Here is a 12,644-nt window from a genome sequence, read left to right on the forward strand (position 1 = left end):
CTAATATCATGACGTTGTAATATGATACGAATCCATACCTAACGTAAAGTATATCAAGCTAATCGTTCTAGATTGTTTGACTCATAGTGATGGTTTAATTATCCCGTCCCAAAACACACCATAATGACACATGTCCAGGTCCAATAGATTGCTGGTATCTACCAAATCCTATGACCGTACACTCACAAATTTAGCGTAAATAGCGCTATTACTCCATGTTATTATAATAATAGTTGGCTGATCACACACTCGTGTCCCCAACTAAACCATATACCAAATCCCGAGTAATTAACAACAAAACAATAAATAAATAAATAAATAAAACACGTATGATAAACACAATAAAACAAAATATACTCCTACTTAGGACATTGTACTTTCTAGAAAAGAAAGTCTCCTTTGAAATCAACCTTACTAGATTGTTTCAAAATTTCCTTTTATAGTTTTGTAAATAATTATCCAATCTCGAAACATATCCTTTAAAACATAGCTTAAAAACGCAAATGTTTGCCTAAGCAAATACCAAGGGCTTAACCCTCATCCTTTTTATATGCAAAATGTAAACTGTCTAACTTGGCTTTATAAAGCAAATTAGAATGTCACAACATAATACCAATACCCTCTTGTATGCGATTTAAATATTATATATTTCATTCTGATAAGAACACATCCAATCCCCAAACTCCTGAACAATACTTCTTATATACCTCTTTTAGAGATGATAAGAAAGCTTAATTATTTATAGATTGATCAACCCTAATTCTACTAATAACATTCACTATACTACTAGTAATTCAGATCACCTCGCGCGATCATCCATCTTCAAGATTTAGTACCCTCTCTATTGGATAAACATAAATCTCCGCCAAACAAATCTAAACCATCGATCCCTAACTCTGCCTTTGGCAACAAAATCGATAATGTACTCCTTTACTTCTTTGGGTCTTTATCGCTTTCGCCTTGAACCTATCCTTTGCCTAGTGCCAACCATTCTATAACTACAGAATATAATTGACATCAGCTCCTCCTAACAAACCGTAAATAGAGTACAACGAATCCTAATACGGGCTCTAAGTTTTAAGAGACGCAACGCAGAAGTCACATAACGAAAGACACTCCTAAGGATACTTGAACTTGGAGTGCTTTAATACCAACTGTGATACCCCCGGATTTCCGAATGCGGGTTGGCCAGGCCCACGCCCGAATACCCAAGGATATCATTTTATATAAGGGAATGGATTAACTAAAATGTTAAGTCCTACTTATATTCAAGTCAGGTCAGCTGAATAAGTTGAATGACTTATGGAGGATTAATTTATTATATAAGGGAATGGATTAACTAAAATGTTAAGTCCTACTTATATTCAAGTCAGGTCAGCTGAATAAGTTGAATGACTTATCGAGGATTAATTTATTATATAAGGGAATGGATTAACTAAAATGTTAAGTCCTACTTATATTCAAGTCAGGTCAGCTGAATAAGTTGAATGACTTATGCAGGATTAATTTATACTGGTTAGGGCGCGTATATCGCTAGGGATGTGTAGCTAGATATAGTGTAGTTGTGTACCCTGGTAGGTCTAGGTACTCATGCCCACTATATGTGCGTTTTGCATGTTGCCTACTATTCAGGTTGAGATAACCCTATAGTCTAGTGAGATTCCTTTAGTATGTGTATATATATATATATATATATATATATATACGAACTACTAGTTACTATTGGATTGACTAGGATGTATATGTGTATCGGATCTCTACTTGGACTGTAGTAGAGTAGAACTTGTTTGTGAGTCTGACCCACCATTATTTTTCAGGTGTTCGCCAAGAGTAGAGGTTGTTCGTGCTGAGCAGGGATCAGTCTACTTCATTGTTCCGATGCTACACAGGAGATCCTTTATGATTCAGTTTTCTGATTTAGATAGTTATTGCTGTCATTTGTTTAGTTTGAATTTTCTAGGGGTCCACAGAGTATGGATTCCCGAGTTGTATTTTGGAAGATCAGTTGTATCAGAAGAGTTTATTAATTAATGGAAATATATTATGAGGTTTATTATTAGATTATCATTTTAGTTTCTTGTCAGCATTTTATTTATTCTTCTTTATTCTTTTGTACTCTGTGTTCGTTTATTGCCGATTTGTTTTTGATATCCTCGGGTATTCGGGCGTGGGCCTGGCCAACCCGCATTCGGAAATCCGGGGGTATAACAATTTTTATGAATGCAAATTGGGACACGTGATTATTTGATGAATAAAGTTCTTGATGTGTAATCTATACTTGTGAAGATCAATTTGCTATGGTTATTTATTTTTAGAGATGAGTCTCTTGAGTTCATATTTTTTTTTTCATGTGCACTAGTCCAACTCTGAGAAATTTAATTGAAAATCATTGAGAAGTTGACTAGAGCATATTGCTTATAAAAGTTATTAGTTTTTTTATAAAAAAAAAAAATAGAGAATGTGTTTGAAAAAAAAAAATCAGTATGAAAAGAAAAGAAAAATCAAAAGAATGCTGAAAATTTTTACTATGGAAAAAACTACCTATTGAGATTAGTTCGAAAGCTCCTACTAGACTTTGAAGTGGAGTAAATTGAGTTAAAAAAAATAAAAAAAAAAAAAAAAAAAAAAAAAAAAAAAAGGAGGAGACAAATCGAAATAGGGAATTGCTGTCTACTCTTTAGAGTGAAAGTCGTCTTGCTTAGAAAAGTGAAAAAATATATATATATTTTTGTGCTCAAAGCAATTTTATCTTGATATTTTTCGACCAATATTGTTTAGACAATAGATCAATGTAATTTGATTGAAATTTGATGAGGTTGGATTGAATACACACATACATGAACTTGCTAGATAAATTTCTAAATTTTCATAAAATATTGCAAATTAAGATTCATGTTGTGATTACATACTTGAGAATGAATTTTATTGCATAATATGTGGGTTTTAAAAATTTTTGTTCATCAAGTGTTTTGAATTCTTGAGAAATTTCTTGGACCTCATATTTGGCTTTGAAAGATTAATTGATGTATTCTCATGGTCATGATTGTTATTGTACTCATAAAAAAAAAAATTAAATTAAAAAATGAAAAAATCTAAAAATTCTAAAAAGGTTTTGTTTTCAATTTAGAGAGGAATTTTCTTTTTCTTTCAAGTTTTATTTCATTGATGTCATTTATGTGCCTTCATGTAATTTGAATGGCAAAAAGAATACGTTTTGTGGTTTTTTCACTTTTCAGATTTGGTGTGGTATAAGTCAAGTCACTTGTGCATGTCATGTGCCTCATGTTGAACATTGTGTTTAGACCATTGCACACACAAGATACCTCCATGTGTTATCACTTGTTCCCAATATTTATCTTTAATGCATTGGAAAGGTAATATTGCTAGATTTTCTTCATTAATCATAAGTTTAGATTTTTCATTGCATTTTGATGCTAGAAATCTAGGTTATGATTGATTAAATGGGTTTGGGAAATATTTGAGGTTTTTTATTGATATTGGGTGATTCGTTACATTTGAGTGATTGAATAATCATTATATTTGAAGTATTTGATATTCTTCATGTGTATTTAAGGATTTGTGTTCATATTTGTTATTTGAACCCATTGGAAAAGACTTTCAATTTTGAGATTAGAATTGGTGCACTCTCAAGTGTTTGATATACTATCTCAACCATGTTTACATATCTTTTGAGTTAATTTTTGACTTGTTTTTGTAATGCCTCCAAAAAGAATAAGGTTTTTGCTCATGTTGAGATCTAGAAATGCTTAGGTGTTTATGACTTAATTTTATAGACATGGATGATATTGATTGATTAACTATACTTTTGAAGATATTTTGATGATCGATCATGTCTATATTTTGATGTCCTTTAATGACACTATTTTGATGATGATAGCTATTGGTGGGTACATCTTTTGATGATGATGATGGATATATCTTATACATTTTGTGGATGATGCATGATTTTGTTTTCATGATTATCTTTTATATTGTTCATATATGTTCATCATGTGAGAACTTTTAGCTCAATTTTTTTATTGAATATTGATATTTTCTCCTAATTTGTTCTTTTCTTCCTTTTATGCATGGTTTGTCAATTTCTTACAAAAAGGGAGAGAATGGGTACTTCATGTTTAAGGGGGAGATATCATGTGTGATTTTGAGCATAATTAATTGGTTCTATTTATTTTGTGGATGGAACATGTGTTATCTTTGATATTTCTCTTTTGTTCCATTGCTATCATATATTGTCATGATTTTGTGCTTATTACTATATTTCTTGCATGACTGATATTTTGTCTCTCTTCTTGTTAATTCTCTCTTATTATTTCTTTTCCTTCTTTGTTGAGCTTTATTTCTCAATTTGTAACAAAAAGGGGAAGAAGTGTGCATAGTTAAAGGGTAAAGTTTATTGAATTGAGGGGGAGACATATACATTGATATTCACATATTGATATATGTTGTTTATCTTTCTTGATTAAGCTTTACGGGTAGTTTTGTTGAGATGATGTGCAGATTACTAGGGGTGAAAACTACAAGTGATGAAGCTTCATATGGTTCAAGAAGAATTTTGGTTTTTGTTTCTTTTTGGGCAATCATTGTAATTTGATTTTCCTGCTTTGGTAGATTACATATTGTCTTCAGGGTTTTCTCACGAAATTGCTAAAGGGGGAGATTGTGAGATATATAATTTGTATTTTGGCTAATTTCGTTGTCAAGGCAAGTCCAATCGAGTTGTAAAATTTTGATTCAGAATTTCAAGATCTAAGATCGGAAGCGGAATTGAAGAAGTTCAGGTGCCCAACTTGAACTGGTTCAACTCTCTTGAAACAGGTTCAAATTTTGAGGCTTATTGGTATTTTTCAAGTCTGGTCAACTTGAACCGGTTCAAGCACCATAAACCAGTTCAAGTGTCAAAGGTGTTTTGCGAATTTCACTACTGGCCAACTTGAACCAGTTCAAGTATCCTGAACCAATTCAAGTGTTAATGTTTCTATTCTTTGAAAAACCTACTGGCTAATATGAACGGGTTTAAGCACCCTAAATTGGTTCAAAGTCTTTAGAACTTTTTGGTAACTTTGTTTCCTGGTATGTTTTGGCTTTCTATTTTTGATAGACTTTTACCATATTAGTTATGCACGAAATTGGCTTGTTTTCCAAGTACAATTAGGTTTTCAAAAGACTATATATATATGTTTTCTTTCTTAAATTTTCAGGGCTTGAAAATATATTTTTTTCTAATTGAGAGAATTGTTTAAGAGAGATTTTTCTTCATAAAATCAAATCTGATTTTTCTGATTTTATTTTTGAGAGCACACACATATACACATGAGTGATTTAGGAGTGGTGTTTTCTATATGATCAGAATTGGAGCATAATTGAAGATTTAGAGATTCCGAGAAGCATGATTTTAATTGTTGTTCATCAAATTCAGAACTAAAAAAATGGGCAATTCAATCACACTTTGAAGGGGTTAAAGCATTCGTGTAGTGTTGTTTGATCTATGAACAATCCTTCAATAGAGATCAAGAGTATGTCTAAGGTCAAGAGTTGCCAGACGGGGGAGTTACAAAGCAAGGGATTGTTAGCAATTGGTATTTGGTAGAATGATAGGGTGTGAGCCTGAATCAAAGTTCAATATAATTTGCTTCAAACTAGGGCTATAAACAAGCCGAGCCGTTCACGAATGGCTCGAGCTTGGCTCATTGATTACTCAGCTCGAGCTCATTTATTGAATAAGTGAACCGAGCTCAAGCTGAATTATGAGGCTCGATTTTTAAACGAGTCAAGTCTGAACACTAGTATACTCGACTCGTTTGTTTATGAACCGTTCACAAACTAGGCTCAATAATGATTTCAAGAAAATACTCGATTATAATATTTATATATATATACACACACACACACACATACCCAATTATAATATATACAAACGTTGGGGTCAGATTGTAATTGTATGTAACACATTTATATGTAGATATATATTTATGTTAGGGTTATATTGTAATTGTATAAAGAGTTTGTGGTTATTATGCAAATAGGTCTTTCTTGTCTTTGTATATAAACCCTTTTTATGTTCAAGGTTGATGGAATTTGCACCTTCATTTATTCTCTTTCACCATCATTGACCATCAGATCCCCAACCACCAATTTTCTCAGGAGCCAAACGAAAGAGTATGGAAGTAGCATACCTTTCCTGTGCCGATCCCCAACCATCAATGAAGAATGGCAATTTCAGAGATTTGTCGGGATCTCACTCCCTCATCTACCCTCTCTTCTACCTCCGGCATCCCTTCCATCTACCACCGGTGGCTTCACCACATTTGTCCATCACCACTCAACCCTCCTCTTTTATTTTCTCTCTCTCCTTATATATATATATATATATATATATATATATATATACATATATACATGATGTATATATCTATATACCAACCTTCACCAGTGCCACCATCTGCCCTCTCTTTTCCGGCCGTTCTATCTCCCGCCGTCTCTGTCTTTTTTGGTGACCAAGGCGATTTCTTGCCGGTCATCATCATTATGCCAATTTCTAGCACTGAGAGTTGCGTTATAGGTCTTGGCTATTAGGATTCTCTCTCGGCATGTGTCTAGGTGCAATTATAGATGGGGTCACTGTGTATCGTCGCGCACGCGCTCTCGAGCTCCCGGCTCGAAACTTGTCAAACATAGCCGAGCCAAGCTGAGCTTGAACTAAATTTTCTAGGCTCGACTCGAGCTCGAGCCGAGCACGAGCAACTGATTACCTGACTGAGCCGAGCTCGAGCACACCATTACTCGGCTCGACTCGGCTCGTTTACAGCCCTATTCAAACATAGTGGATCGTTTTGCTCTGGACGACATAGTCCATGAGGTTTTTCCCCATAATAATTGGTTGATTTTCATCAATTGGGGTTTTTTTTTGTTAAAAATCCCGCTGTCATCTCTCAAACTTTATTTACTTTACTTGCACTTTATTAATACGAACTTTCCACAACCTATTTCGCGCACAACTCATAATTAATTCATACAGAGAGGTATGTACAGTGTTTGAGATTATTTGGGGATAAGAGTGTTTGGGTGTAAGAGAGTCATTGATCAAAGGTTCCAAACATTGTAGCAAGAGATATGTTAGGGTTTCAGTCACGTTGTAACAAGAAAGATGTTAGGGTTTAAAAGGATTGCAAAGTTATCCATGTATGCTTAAAATATTCCTTAGTTGCCTTTCAAACTCTCACTTTAAGAAGAAGCTTGCCTCTACTTTTCATTATCACAAACCCTCTTATTGTTGAAGAAGAAATGAAAATGGCGCCTCATTGGGTTGGTTGTGTGATGGAGGGGATAACTGACATACCTTATCACAATCTATGTATTGTCAACTCATCATTGGTTTGTCAAATTTCCCTTTCCTCCTCATTAAGTGAAGCTTTAATTCCCTTAAATTGTGTTATTAATAAGGTTATAATAGTCTTTTGGTTTTTCCAGTACGACAACGTTTGCTTATGGACTAAATTGCAACAACTACATAGTTCAAGAGCACAAATATATAGTTCAAGAGGGGTTTTTGTAGTTCATGGAGGTTTCTTGCTACAACACCCTAGTATATTTTGGAATTTAAAGCAAATTGTACATATATATTGGTGTAAATATGTACAGTGTTGATGTGTGCTTAGAACAAAAGACAACCCAATTGGGTAATAAACAAATGCGTACACAATAGTTACTCAAAGCCCAATATATCAAGCCCATTGGCACAATCTTTCCAGTAATCAGTTTTACTACTGCTATTCTGAGTTGTAAACATGTAATATCCTTTTTTTTTATTATTGGGTAAATCAATTTATTCAAACAAAGGAAAACAATACACAGGCTACCCAAACAAGGCAGCCCAAGATAAACAACAACTAAAAAGGCACTAAGGCCCAAACAAGAAGCCCAAAGGCACCAACTACCCTCCATACATCAATACAGAGGAAACCAACACACAGAAGAAGACACAGAGAGCAGAGCTTACACAGTACCACTATTGTTATCAGTGACCACACTTGGTAGTCTCCAATCAGCAGCCACACTCCGAGAACTCCTGAAGACTTTGAATCTCATGGAAAGGAGACGACTACGAATGCAGTCTTCAATGAGCTTCCCTATGAAACTGTAATGAACATGTAATATCTTTCTCCAGCTCCAAGAATATTTTTGAGTTACTATTTTTGAAAAATAATGCATGAATCCACTGTGACCATATGCTTTGGCTATTATCATCAGAGACGAGTATATCAGAATTTCAAACAACTTAGACGAAGCATTTATAGTACTACTAATCACATTCGGTCCATTACATTACATCAAACAAATCTCAAACCCTTCATAAAGTGTAGAAATACGTACACTAACCTATAAGGTAAACACACCAACCCAAATTAGTATTATTGTTGTTGTGTTTTCTATTTTAATTTTCTTTTTCTTTTTTTCAAATCAATTTATCTTCAGGGAAGTAAACCAACTATAATGCAAACAGCAATTCCATGCTCATACGGGTATGGGATCGATGAATGTCGAGACAATGTGATCTTTTCACACTTTTTTTGGATGAGTATATCCATCACCATTCTTGATAAGGACATCCATTAGTCTAGTTAGGTTGACAATTCTCCTTAAAAGATGCATCAAGATGGAGTTTGGCTTCAGGCATTCCTCATTGATATCTTTCCATGCATTTTCAATCCTTCTATTGAACTCACTAGTTACCTCTTCTTTGGGCATGCCTGCGTGCTCCTTCATGTAGCATATAATTCTTGTAGCGACGTGTCCCCTCTCCTGTTCTTCCTTCAAATGTTCAAGATTTATAAATATTAAGATTAGATTATTGTGGCTAGCATTTCGTTTTCATTTAAATTTTTTTTTTCATTTCCATAGAAAGTATTGTAGGTAATTACATATCATACCTTTTAATCTACTATGTCATCCATGAGCCTTACAATTGTACATGAAGCAACAAGAATTTTACTTTATTTTTAATCCAATCAAAAGCCTTAGTTGTACCAATTTCTCCCATGCCCACAAAGGATGATGTTGTGAGCAGGGAATAGCCAGCGGTGTTAAGTGCGTTGCCCATATACTCATGGAATGATGACACGTATCCTTCATTGAACCATTTGGCCTCTATGTAGTAACTCCTAACAAGTTCTTGTAATTGGTAATGAGTTAAAAAAAAAAAAAAAAAAAAAAAAAAAAAAAAAAAATCCTTGTTACTATTTAGATATATAAGGTGGAAAAAATAATTCTTTTTATACCATGGAAAGGACATACTGCATTTTTTGAACCACAAACGCTATAGGATCTTCCCTGCTTTGTCATTTCCTTGTCTAATTCTTCGTAGAGATTTAGGAGAGCTCTATAGCATATCTTCATATAATCTGGGAGCTGATTGACGGCGCTCATGTCCCACCTAAAAAATAATCGTGTCAATAATTTCCTTTTTCAATTAATATAGTAGACCATGAGAAAATGAACAAGAAATTTATTTGTTACTCTTATAACATGCATAAGAAAAGAAAATAGAACTTATACAATTCATAAGCTAGAGTTTGAAGGCCTGGCATGGTCTGGTCCACAAATTCTATAAATCTATTTTCTTTACAAAAACAAGAACTTAGAGTTGGAAATATTATATCTTTGCACTGCATCAGAAAAAGGTTCAAGTTCTTCAATTGTACCATATGCATCATATGTATCATCTAGAATTGATGCCATAACAATAATTTTAGCAAGCATGATCCGTCCAAGGGAGTAACAAGGTTCAAAATATACTGTCATGGCCCAAAAATAACACTCAACCACTATGTTCCTTGAGTAAGGAAGTCTAGATTCAAAGTCTAGTTCTTTTCACCACCTATGTACAATAAAATAAATGAATCAGATTTACACAAAATGCATCCTTTCTCTCCCTCTCCACACACACATACACACACAAATGAACACCTTGGTATATTACCTGGAGACGTGGCATAGTTCTTGCTTGTGTATCAATTGTACTAGATTGAAGTCAAGCTTTGCAAGTTTCAATAACATATCATTCTTTGAAGCATCTTCTTCATAGATAGAGACGTAACGCTTTGCCTCTGATCTTGGGAGGTCTACAAGCCTTGCCTCTGATCTTGGGAGGCCTTTGCAGAGGGGTTACTTTAGGGCATACATCACTTGCTTTGCAAGAAAATGGCTTAATTCGGTTACCATGGACTCAAGGTGAGTGGTGGTGAAAGCAAGAGCCTCATCTAGAATATCTTCTCCTTATATCCTCAAATGTGTAGCTTCATACAAGCTTAGCATCCCCATAACATCCCTAGTAAGGTTCTCATTGAATTTACCATTGTTGTCTTTAAATTTGTTGAAGACATCTGTTCTACAACATACAATACCATATCAGCCATTTCTGTTAAAATTGAATAGAGAAACAAAGTATGAAGAACATAAGGCAAGAATTTACGTGGTTCAGCCATTAGGGTTTACATTCACGGCACACAAAGCCCAAAGAGCTACATATCTTTTATTATAATAATCTCTCTTTTCATGCCCAATACAATGGTGAAAACTCCTTTATATAGGAGAAGAAATAATGAGAATGGAAAGAGATAGATATAGGAAACAACATCAATACTGAAAGATTTTTATCCACAAATCTCTCTAGTATCTTTAATAAAAAGAAACATCAATAATGGAGAATTTTCCTCCATTGATTCATTCAATAACAAGTTGACGTATTTTATCTGAGGTCCAATCCACTATGTTTGAAACAAAGTATACCGAACTTTGACTCTGGCTCACACCCTATCGTTCTATACCACACCAACCACTGATGATCCTCTGGCTTTGCGACTCCCTATCGAATAGCAACTTGACCTCAGGCTTACACTTGATATTTGTAGAAGAGTAGCAGGTAGATCAGATAGCACTCCATGAATGCTCCAACCCTTCCAAAGTGTGACTGCGTTTATTTCTGTTCTTCAAGATCTGAACTCGATTGTAGAAGAATTAAATCCTGCTGGTCATCCAGAATATCTGAATCTTCAATACAGCTCCAATTCTGATGAGATAGAGAACAACAGAACTAAATCACTCATGAATATATATGTGTGCTCTCAAAAATAAATTTAGAATAATCAGATTTGATTTTCTGAATTTTTCTCTCTCTACAGGCTTTCTCAAAATAATTGATTTTCCCTAAAGCCATGAATAAACCAATGTCTGTGCCATGGTTTATATAGGGTCTTGAAAGTCCTAATCCTTTAGAAAATATGATAAATTTCGTGCATAAGACTTGGAAGAAAATTAGGATAAAAAAGGAAACATCAGAAGAAGGAAACTTGGAAACCTGATGCATTCAAGACTTCTTGAACCTGTTCAAGAAGGCCAGTAAAGAATCCCACAAATTCTTAAACCGGTTTAGCCCCCTTGAACCGGTTCAAGATGGCCAGTCTTGAAACTTAGGCAATTCAACATGTTCTGAACCTTTCAAAACCCTTCCTAAATGTTCTCACTACCTCTCAAAATTCTTAGAGCATTGTTCTCATCATCTCGGAGTATAGTATGCCATGAACACTTGACCTTCTTCAAATCTGCATCCGATCTTCAATCTTTAAAATTTTAAACTGAAAAATTACAACTCAATCAGACCTGTTTGGACAACAAAATTAGCCAATTACAAAATATATATCTCACAATCTCCCCCTTTGGCAATTTCATGACAAAACCCTAAAAACAATTTAGAAATCTACCCGAGCAAGAAAGTAAATTATAGTGATTGTTAAAGGAAATAAACGCGAAAATTTTCTTGAACCTCATGAAGCTTCAACACATGTAGCAACCTATAATCTGCACATTAGCTCAAACACAACTACTCGTGAAGCTTAATCAAGAAAATAAACACAAGCATAAAAGAACCACGTTAATAATGCCAGAATATCAATAAACAATGGTTCTCCCTCTTAATGCAAAAGGTTCTCCCTCTTCATGCACGAGTATCTCTCCCCCTCAATGATAAGAATGAGAAGACTCTAAACTCTCTCCCCCTTTTTGTCACAAATTAACAAGGGTCACAAGGAAAAAAAACTCCTAGAAGTAGGAATCAACATGATGAGCGCTGAAAAGTGCGTATTTAAACCCCTTAAGCTTAAATATTCTAGTACCTTTATTTATCTTACTTTATCGTTTTAGATTAATTTCGTATTATTTTCATTTTCAGGCACTTATCCCAAAAATAAGCTAACCAAATAAGAGCTTAATTGAAGCAATTCTAGGATTAAACAAAGAAAGGAGCAAAGTGGAGAAAGAAAAAAGCAAATGAAGCCAAAGGTGGGAAGCAGCAAAGTTCGATCGATCCAACTTCAAGGTTCGATCGATCGAACACCGATCGATCTCAGTACTTCAAGATAGATCCAAGCCTTGGCCCAAAAGCAAAAAGTCCAAAGTTTGATCAATCCAACACCACCCTTCAATCGATCAAACATTTTTGTCCTTATTCAAATGATTGATCCTATCCACAGCTGTACCACCCACTAACCACTTTTGTCCTTTTCCCAAAAATATCTTCCAAAATATCTCGGATTTGCCTTTTCCCAAAAAGCTCAACTAGTTGGATTGAT

This window comes from Cornus florida, unplaced genomic scaffold, assembly GCF_030987335.1.
Source record: "Cornus florida cultivar Cherokee Brave unplaced genomic scaffold, ASM3098733v1 CherokeeBrave_3.0.0_Hap2_Chr11, whole genome shotgun sequence".
NCBI classification, from domain to species: domain Eukaryota; kingdom Viridiplantae; phylum Streptophyta; class Magnoliopsida; order Cornales; family Cornaceae; genus Cornus; species Cornus florida.